At 37.4% G+C, this 10,533-nt stretch overlaps 1 protein-coding gene across 1 annotated transcript in view; it reads left to right on the plus strand.

Moving 5' to 3' along the window:
- Positions 1 to 4,700: 4,700 nt before the first annotated feature.
- Positions 4,701 to 10,533, plus strand: part of LOC138130385 (uncharacterized) — a 49,342-nt gene continuing 43,509 nt past the window's right edge. The window contains exon 1 of the mRNA XM_069046829.1: positions 4,701 to 4,861. The gene's annotated coding sequence lies outside the window, so the exon portion shown is untranslated. The remainder of the gene's footprint in view (positions 4,862 to 10,533) is intronic.

The following is a 10,533-nucleotide window of genomic DNA, read 5'->3' on the forward strand; positions in this document are numbered from 1 at the left end:
TTCTTCTTCTTCCTCTTTTTTTACATTCGCGACATCAACCGAACGGTTGGCGCGTCATCGCTGACCTCTGTGGACCACCACTTAATGGACTCGCGAAGACTCGCGGTCCAAAACGGGGCGACGGGGGCCAAATCTGGACCAATTTAGCTACACCACCGACATTTTCCCCCAGTTCTGACAAATAGAGAAGAGCTGAAGCTGCACTGGTGTCTACGAATTGTCAAAACATTCTTGACAGATCAAACAATAGAAAAAAAGGCGAAACGTGTACGTCCGCGAATTGGAAGAGACAAGGAAAGTGCGGAATGGAAAGCAAGATAAGAAAATGAAGAGAAGGACCAGAAAGCTAAAGGAAGACGTGAATTCGAAGAATGAACCTACTAGCACTAGCTGTCATAATTTCTTGTTTGTTTTGTGCACAATTTTTCGCTCACCAGAGACCAATAAAAATTATCTTTTTCAGCGACAACCACTTTGCGCTTTTTCTGGCCCCTCGACTGCGGTCTGCGGCCGGGACAGAAGTTCAAGGTTTGGTAATCAAAGTTTACGACCCGATTCTACCCCATAAATCGATCGAACGTCTTCTTCCATTCGACTGTTTGAAAGATTTTAAACCGCGCCGACCTACGCGCCTCCATTTCCATACAACGGCTTGCTCGCTCTCGCAAAAAACTATTATCGCGAACTTTTAAAACTGTTCTTGTGTTTGGCACACTCACCTGCTTGTTGCGACCGATCCGCCTGGAAAGTGACGCCGGCCGGGTTAAGAACAACCCCTGGGGGTAACTTTTACACGGTGTTTCGCCGCGAATCTAATTTACTCGCGGGGATCTGATTATGAGCATGTGATGATGTTTGGGGGTGGATTTATGCACGAGGGGTCGTGGTCATAATTAAGTGGGTTCAGGGGATTTTTTAAAGCAGGAGAGTCCGATCGGGGTCTTGAATTATCTAGAACTGGAGGATTGCTGATTCAATTTAGATTAGTCGGAGGAATAAGTCGAATTGCGTTTTTCGACGGTTTTGTATCGCGGAAATTGGACAGTGGGATGAACAAGGACCAAATAGTCGACGTTCGTTCTTTTCAGGTTCCGGATTGAGACAAATCAAATTTGATTTCTTTTTTGGTAGACATGAAAAGTGCATGAGAATGAATGCATTTTGATACAGGAAGGGCTGCGGTGGTGGTTTATTCAATAGTTTGAACGAACGGTAAAAATTGAAGTTAAAAATTTGTATAAAGTGTAAATTTCCACGTTGTTTTGGTATAATGGGACGCCATGATTTATGTTTTTTAACGTTGGACACACTGTTTGATTTCTTTCACTGAAGTGCCCGATATGCGGACCTATCGAAATGAACATAACATGTTGCTGAATTTCCCGCGATGTCTGAGTCTTCTTCTATTGTAAACTAATAAAACTGACAACGATGCACTAGACATTGACGCTATTTATATCCTCAAACTTAGAAAAACATAACCTAATTCAACAAACAGATTTGCCTACTACCAAATGAAATACAAATTTTCCATGGCCTCCCATTATGTCAAAACAACGTGAATGCATTTTAGTAAAAATTTCTAAAAAAAAAGAATCTTGAACGAAATGTAAGAAAAGAAGTGTAAAATCTTGCGAATTGAATTAAATTAAGGAAAGAACATATCAAGAAAATGTGTTTTCTTTTTCTAATAAGTATACTTTATAATGCATTTTTTGCAGCACTTAGTTAATATTTTTGTATCCTTGCATTAAAAATGTTTTCTGGAAAATTAAGTATTCTATTTTCCATTTAGCAACGATCAAAGTAGGATTTATTGGACAAAGTTTTTATTGCAAGTATATCTGTATCTAATTTTTATTCATGACACAAGTATTGTAACGTGACTTTTTACGATACGAGATAGGAAAAACTCTATGGAGCACAAAAATTCTACCTTACATTGCACTTTACCGCACTAGTGGCGTAAAGTATGTCATTATAATATTCAAATGAATGTCATAATGTCTGCGATTATGTATTGATAGTAGATAAAAAATATTACAATTAAAATTATTATTACAACGTTTAATTTCAGGAAATGTGAATTTTTTGGAGAAAGACGTCAAAAACTTGGTGGAAAAGAATCAATTGGTGATAAGCAGTTCATGCTGAGTCATTTTTTTTTTCATGGAAGATTTTTAAAAATGTTTATTACGAGTATCATACTTTTGATGTACGAGTAGGTTTTTGAAGTAATATAATTTAGTAAAAAAAATCGCATTCTGACCAGATGAATTCAAAAATTCTTGAGAAAACCAAAATTAGGTTAGATAATATAATTATTTATCAACGTTGAAGAATAACTGCGTCAAATGATTCGTCATAATTAACCTATTATTTACAAGATAAGCTCTGTTATCTGTTCTTGCGGTAAAATTTGAAAGGTTAGTAAACAAGTCGTTTTTATTTTCCTAGAAGCGATGAGCCAGTCTAATTCCTGCAATTACTCTTCAAGTTCAAAATGAAGGGATTGTTCCAAAAATAACCTCTCCCACTCCTCTTCTTCTCTATCCTTTCCCTCCTCTTCCATATCTTTTTCATCCATCTTATCTTCCTTCCGTCTTCATTCGGAATTTTTCCCCGCTCCTTTCCCCCCCTTCTCTCGTTTCGCTACATTCGTTCCACATGTGCTCGATCGTCTTTCTCTCCTCTTAGCACATTCTGCACCTTCTTCCCTCTCCTTCCATCCAATAGCTGTTTTCTCTCTCCTCGTACCCACTTCTAACTCTCGTCATCAATTTTTTTGCCTCTTGCACTCTCTCTCTCTCTCCGGAATTTCCTCGGTCATACACCTCTCATACTCCCTGTTGTACCTGAATTCTTTGATTCTCTCCCTTCTTTCTTGCTTATCTGTCTTTGTCCCTTTCACTCAGCTCTACATTCATCCATCTTCCTTTTGCTCTCAATCTTTCCACTTCTTCACTGGCGTACCCGTTCCTCTGGTAGTATTTCTCTCTCTCTTTCTTCTCCGTGTTTTTTTCTTTTCTCTTCAGCATTCCGTTAGTATCCACTATTCAGCACTCTTCTCTTCCATCCATTTTGTCCTCAAATTTTGTCGCTCTCTTTCCCGCTCTCACTCTCAGCCTATTCCTCTTGCATTCTTCCCTCACTATGTAACCTGGCATTTCTCTTCTGTTTACTCCTAGCACCCATCTCAAATACTTTTCTTGCAGTCTCTCTACCTCTTCTTATTCCTTCAATCCCCAGATCTCTGCCCAGTACATCAATATCCTCTCTATCATGCTCTCAAATATCATCATTCTCCTCCTGACATCACTTCTCCACTTTCTTTCTCTTATTCCCCATACACATCCCACTACCTTGTTCGTCTTCCTCACTAGCTCTCTCATGTGTGCCTTGTCCGTGGTTTTCTCGTTGAAGGTGTAGCCCAAGTACTTGATCTCCCTCATTCATTCTATTTTCCTTCCTTCCCTCCCGCTTCCACTCATTATCTTCACTCATCCTGTTTCTCTTGTTGAACACCATTATTTTCACCAGCTTTTTCTTCCTCACATACTTTCCCAGGCTCTTCATCATTTCTTCTTTTTTCTCTCACTCTTTGTCACTATTACCAGGTGATCCGCAAACACCTACCACACTCCCCGCTTTTTGTGCTTTCCTGAACATATATCGTGAACAGCAGAGGGCTGAGCGGGCAGCCCTGTCTCACTCCCTTTGTCGTCTCAAACCATTCACCTTCCTTCTCTCCCACCTTCACCTTGCTCTTTGTTCTCGCGTGTATCTCCTGAATCTTCCGTACCAGCCATTCGCTTATTCCTCTTTCTCTCTCTCTCTCTCTCTCTCTCTCTCTCTCTCTCTCTCTCTCTCATTTTCTCTGTGTGCACCTTGTCAAACGCCTCCCTGAAGTCTACAAACAGTACATACATCTTCCCCCTTTCTTCTTCAGTTTGATCTTTGCTAAATGGTCCAGGATGTACACATTTTCCATTTTGCATCAATTGTGCATTTTCCAAAGCAACAAATCCAGCTGGTCCAGATCTTGAGAAAGAACAACCCATCATTTTTTTCTTCTAGGTTGCTTCACATTGACTGTATCAACACCCATGGTGAAGGTGTTATCAAATCGGAGATTGTTTACCACTTACTACATTATTTCAGTATTTTTCAAAATATCTTTTTATCAATTTTAGAATGGCACAATTTCCACCTGGATAAAAAATGAGCGTTCTACTCTTCTCCTCCAGAAAAAGAATGCACCTTTCTACATAACCGATTTGTCTCCACTCGACGCCTGCGGACATCTGTTTGCGATAAACGTCCCTAACACGGTAAACAAAGCGTTAACTTGTTAAAGTTCGAGTAGGATCCAATTTGATGTTGAGAGAATTCCAGGCAATCAATTTCGATCTGGTCTAATGACGGATAATAAAAACAAAACAGTGGAATTGAAAAATGAACTGTCACAAACCGAACGTGGGGCAGAGACGCAGGTGGCATTGTTTGCCCAGTTAAAAGATCCTTCAGCAATTGTATTTGATTATTTGCGAACACTGGGTGCACATTGTTGCTTATTTATTCACGAGCCACGCTGACCATGAAACGTGTTAAAGCTTTCACAAGAGAAATGGAAATAAAACAGGTGCGGAGTATAAATTTTAAGTGTCCATTCGATTTTGGAAGTTTTCTGAGCAGCTGTCCGGCGATTTTATTATCATGGGAGCGCTTCGCAGGTTGGAAAGATGGAAATCGTTAAACAAAATCGTCAAGGTTTCGCCGAAAATAAACAAAATTTTTGTGTGGAAGCGGCAGTCATTTCCAGTCGGTGAGTCCCACCTGCGGAGGAAGTGCAAACATTCAAGTAAGTCCGTTTCGAGTCGATTTTATGTAGATCAATTGTGAGAGTGAGGTGCTGTCATAAAAGAGATAAGCGATTTGTGAATAATTAAAAAGAATGTTTGCTCGCGTCGCTCGATTAAATTGATGGACATCGGTGTTTGCTCGGTTCCAGTTTTAGTAGGCTGGAATTCGGAGAGCTTTTTCAAAGCGATTGATCACGTGGAGTGGGTCTCGACTGGCTGGATGGGCTATCGATTTCAGAACGGGTTTGTCATTTTTAATCGGGATCTTTAACAACTCATTGTGAGGCGACTTCCATTTTGCCTCTACAAACTTTGCGTTTCGCGATTATGACCAGCTTTTGTGTTTCTCGTGTTTTTTTTTTACTCTATCGATACGAAATTATTCGCCGCAAATTTTGCTAAATTGAACGAATCAAGACGATATTTCAGCGTCATCAAAACCGAACGATTTCACCTGGTTTTGTTATCTTTCGTTTTTAACAACTTTGCAAATAGTTTTATCAAACACTAACAACTATGCATATTCTGCATAATGCATATGTACAGTATACTCTATAAAGTGCGTACGTTAATAACGTTTGTGGTCTTTCTTGAAGTTCCTTGTTTGATGACGTGGCATTGCGAAAACTTTAACTTCGTCATAGCGAACTACCATTTGTTAAAGTCATGGAAAAGTATTCAATGGACGATGATTCAAAAAGTAAAGTGATAAAAATTGGAAAATATTCCAATGGGAAGCTTCTTCTGGGAAAACAACTAAATTTGCTAGGATTATAAAAATAAAACCAAGATAGTGGCGGGAAATTTTTTATTTGATGTAATATCTATAACTGCAATAAGAGATTATTAAAAATTTGTAGTTTGACTCTCGAGTCTATTTCTTGATTCAAAAAGTACCTACTTCAATGTTTCTAATATTTTTAGAAACATCTTGACAACAGTCCACATCGAAAGATGTAAGAGATCTTTTCAACGAAACATCGAAGTACATAATAGTTACTTAAGATATGTGTAAAAAGTTGTCATTTATTGCACGAACGGGTTTAAAATACGACCTTGGTTCGAGGGAGTATTTTAAAGGATGTGAGTGCAACAAAGGAACTTTTTACACGTATGTCTTACAACATTTTATCTACGATCGTGAGATCATCGCACCGGTTTCAACATAAATTTGTATAAAATAATTATTATTGATTCAATATTTTATGAATAACCAAAGTGGTTTGAGAACCACGTCGTTTAGCAACCTACTTCTAAACAATGTTTCCAACAAATTGTATTGTTCTATTCTGACAGTTCTGTGCCGTAAAAGCGTGTACTAAAAGTTTTATGGCACGATTCCGTCAGTTCACTAAATGTCAACTTTGACAACGATTTTTAGTGCAAAAAGTGCCTACTTTTTACACGATCGTAGATAAAGGGTATTTTTTTAAATTTGGCGTTGAAGAGTCGATTGTGAATGAACCACTCGTCTTAAAAACACAACGTTTTTAAATTGCAAAAACACAAACAACGCAAAAAGTGAGGTTAAGTTTAAAGAGCTGATTAGAGTTGTAATCCGGTGGTGCGTTCACAAAAGCCAAATTTAAAAAAACACTCGTTATATTTCGTCCATTAAACCAGAAGTTTCTTCTTCTTCTTTAGCTCATTGGTATTGAAACTTTAGTAGTAGGTATTCAAATTCCATTTCTACGCGAAAATTTTTCTTTAAGTTAATAATTATTTTTCTTTGGAGAATAAACACAAAAAGCTGCAGTTTTGTTTTATTGCAACGTTAGTTTTTGACGAACTTTGTTTCAAGAACACAATTCTTCATGAATTCGATGCAACTGTGAAATAACCTTGTACAATTCACCCTTGAAGTTATTTTTGCAGAAATTATTTTGTTCAGGTTCATTGAATAGAAAATGTCCGTGGGTGCTGTCAGATTTAGTTGAATAAAGTTAATGGAAATTGCACTTGATCTAAAGAGTGATTAAATAGAGATTCAACTTTCGGGTTAGTAATTTGTCGACTATTAATGAATTAAATTAATTAAAGTGCTCCACACAGATCTTGTTTGCTTCTCTCATTACTTAACTCAACTATTGATGAGAGTTTGTTAAATTTAAATATTTTATTGGAAATTATGTTTCGAAGAGTTCTGCGGTTGTCCTATTTTAAATACATATTTTCCTACAAGTGGTAAAGTACTGCTTAGTAATTTCCTTGCAATATCGTGGCAATTAAATGTGGGTTTTTAAGAAAACAGCGACTTTTCGCAAAATCTTAATTGTTTTAATCCGGTTTTGAAGTAAGCGAGTCATTTCAATTTACAACGTGGTCCTTTATCAGCTCTTATCAAATATTATTAATTCTTGACAATGATAAAATTTTACAGTATTTACCCATTATAAAGGCAATTACTCAGTAAAATGATTGTAGGACTAGCGTAAAGCGCGTGTCGCACACTTCACCTCGTCCGTAATAGCCATCATAACACACTCGTGGCATAATATAGCAATTTTTTTGCTTACATTACAAACAATGTAATAATAATTTTATTTTAACTTTAGACCTTTGTTACCCAATCACAAAGTAATTTTCAGCCAAGAATCTTAATTTGTCTTCCTTAATCCTTAATTATCTTTATTGCGTTCTTTCTTCTCTCCTTCCAAGAGTTTTTCTTCCTTCACGTTCATTTTTATCTCTCCGTAATTTGCTGGAGGATGTTTTTAACTTTTACAACATACGTCACAGAATTTTAAGATTGATCGATTACTAGACATACCCCAAGATAAAAATCTGAACTTTTATCACGTTATACATTAACATCCAATAAATCAAGAAAGTAAAAGCTTTCAGCAGTCGTAATGGAAAAACTGACTCACCGAAACCTCAAAGCAATCCTGAAAATTATATTGTTTAAATCTTGTAAATTATAATTTTAAGTTAGAATTATTATAAATCGTCGAAATCGTTGCTTGCCACGTTGTAAACTCAATTAGCTGGTAACAACGTGGAAGTTTGGCAACGTCGCGTTCACAGACTTGACAGGCGGAAATCTTTTCTTTAACAAAAAATTGTTATGTAAGGTACCAATTTTTTTCATTTATCGTTTAGCCAGTACGAAGGCCTATCAGAAAAAGAAGAAAAAGTGGGCGTTGTCATTTAAAAAATTTATTGATGACGTCATAATTAGGAGATGAAAAGCTGTCAACATAAGTAAAGTATGTACTGAAGAATATACACTTTTTAAAAACAAAGTTGACGTCTTCGAGGATTTTTCCAGAAATTAGTACCTATGTACTTAGAGTTTTATCGAATTTATTCCGAATTTTACGAACCGTACCTATATCAGATTTGAAAATGGTTGTCGATGCAGTTGGTCATGAAAATGCACACCGGCCTTTAGATTTAGTTACAAAAAGTAACTAAATATCAACTTTGAGGTTATGATCTAAAAGTGAGAAATAAGAATTGTTTATAATAATCACCAAATTCCCTGACGTTACCAGATATTTTTTGGTTAGAAGACGTATTTATTAAGGGGGTCATTCACGAAATCCGGTAAGGCTCGATAAGACATTGCAAATTCAAAACGATGATATTGTATTTTTTGCATTGTAGGTAGTTGCCGTTTTAACGATTTACAAATTATCTGGGTTTCGTGAATCTACTCCGTAGTTAATGAATGCCTAAGTCTAAAAACAGGAAATCATAAGGCGTTCGTTCTTTTTGACCTTGACGTTTTTTTGACAATTGAAATGTTAACCATAGAACTGTAAAATTACCATAAATGGCCGTACTGCCAACTTAAATTTGAATTTTCAGGGACAACTGTGTCGACAACCAGTTTCAAATCTAATAATTTTTTGTAGGTTGTTTAATTCCCTAGTCATTTTCATATTACTCGCTTGGCACGTATGATATTTTAAATTATTCATCGTTGTTTAGTTTTGTTACCTGTTTTCAGTTTTTCACTTTCATTTACAGACTTTATTATATTCTTCTACTCTTAGATGTTGCATTTCGCTTTAAAATTATCAAAATCAAAACATAACCTAAATTTATTTTACTATTGCTACTAGATTTGACACATGTATACTCTAGAGAGAAAATTTCTTAGCCAAGTACAGTCAAAATGAACATTTTATTAAAAATTTCATTTTTTTACAAACTCAACGATGCTCAAGCTCTTATCGCTCTTCACTTCTTCGAATATCGTCAAATCACGTGGTCGTCTTGCTTCCGAAGATATTTAATTAATTCTGTCGTCGTAATGCAAAAGTGAGCATCATTAAACGTTGAGCTCGCAGTACTCCACGTGTCAGTTTTTTATTTGAGTTAGAGAAAGTGTCGAATCCTTTTGGTGGTTGCGGTGTTGATAATTCGGAGGTCCTGACAGGTCCTCGAAGGGTCGAGAGAGTCGACATCAATAAAGCCAAAGTTGGCCATTTGTTTCTTCAACGAGACGATACAAATTTAAGGAAAGTTGGAAATTCCGCACATGTATGTGGAAAGTTTGTCGTTCAGAAAAGTTGTGGTGGCGGGATCCAAAGGATCGAGTGCGGGGTGACGACTTATCAACTTCTTAGAAATATATATCTGTCGGACCCGTCGAGAATGCGAATGCGGCCGGTGGCGAATCAGCAACGCGACACTCGATGCAGGAACGCGGCGGCAGGATTTGCAGGAAATGAACAGGAAATGGCTTCTTTCGATTTTCGATTAAATCCCTCGAATTTGTTTTACTTAATTATCGGAGAAATGTAAACGGATTACGGTTCATCTCGACCGCAAACGAGAAAACTTCCCCCGGAAGAAAAGTGGGGGCGGCGGGGTCAAGCCTCATTATTTCATCAAAGTGGACACATCCCGATGCTTGGTATGCAAAGCCGCGTTATTTACATATAATCGAGGAGGCCCGGATATCCCTTTGCAGGAGGAAACTCGCCGCTCTCTGGACGATAACATGCAGCCCTTCTTGTAATTTGCCAATATCTCCTCCACGTTCGGATAGCAAGGATTTTTCAGTAATCGCAACCATATTTCAGAGGTAAAAATGTAAAACAATAAGAGAACGGACGACCGACCCCTATAAATTTTATGAGATTTTTCGGATGTTTATCTCCATCCCTTTTATCCCGGCAAACGAAAATGTTACAGGTTATTAAATATGACAGGGGAAGGAAAACGAGCTCTTGTGGCTGCTTGATGGGCGGATCGCCCTTCAGACGTCGCATCCCTTAATAACATCAGACAGAACACAAAAATACAAATTCTCTCGAAGAAACCCTCCAAAAAAATACACGAAAAATCCTACAGTGTGATGGTTAGTGGGGGTAGTTTTTGGTGCGGTGTAAACTGCAATAAATTACTTAAGTCTTATCTTAACCCCGCATCAGCGCTTGAACTGAATTTTGGTCGAGACCCTCCACAAACAAACAAGATTTGGAGGGTAACAAAATTAATTATGTTTGTTATTTACTGTCAAACTAAATGGGACGGTTGGATATTCGTCCTTTACTGCTAGTCCTGTCAAAAGGGACACAACTGGAAAAAAATCCTTTAAAAAATATTTAGCTAGGAACTATCACGTGAACACCTCGTGACTGCTCCACTGGTTCGCCGCGCCAACTATAGATAGATCTCAAGATGAGCTAAAAAAACAGTGAGTGTGTCTAAAAAT

The sequence above is a fragment of the Tenebrio molitor genome, chromosome 5 (genome assembly GCF_963966145.1).
Source record: "Tenebrio molitor chromosome 5, icTenMoli1.1, whole genome shotgun sequence".
NCBI classification, from domain to species: Eukaryota; Metazoa; Arthropoda; class Insecta; order Coleoptera; family Tenebrionidae; genus Tenebrio; species Tenebrio molitor.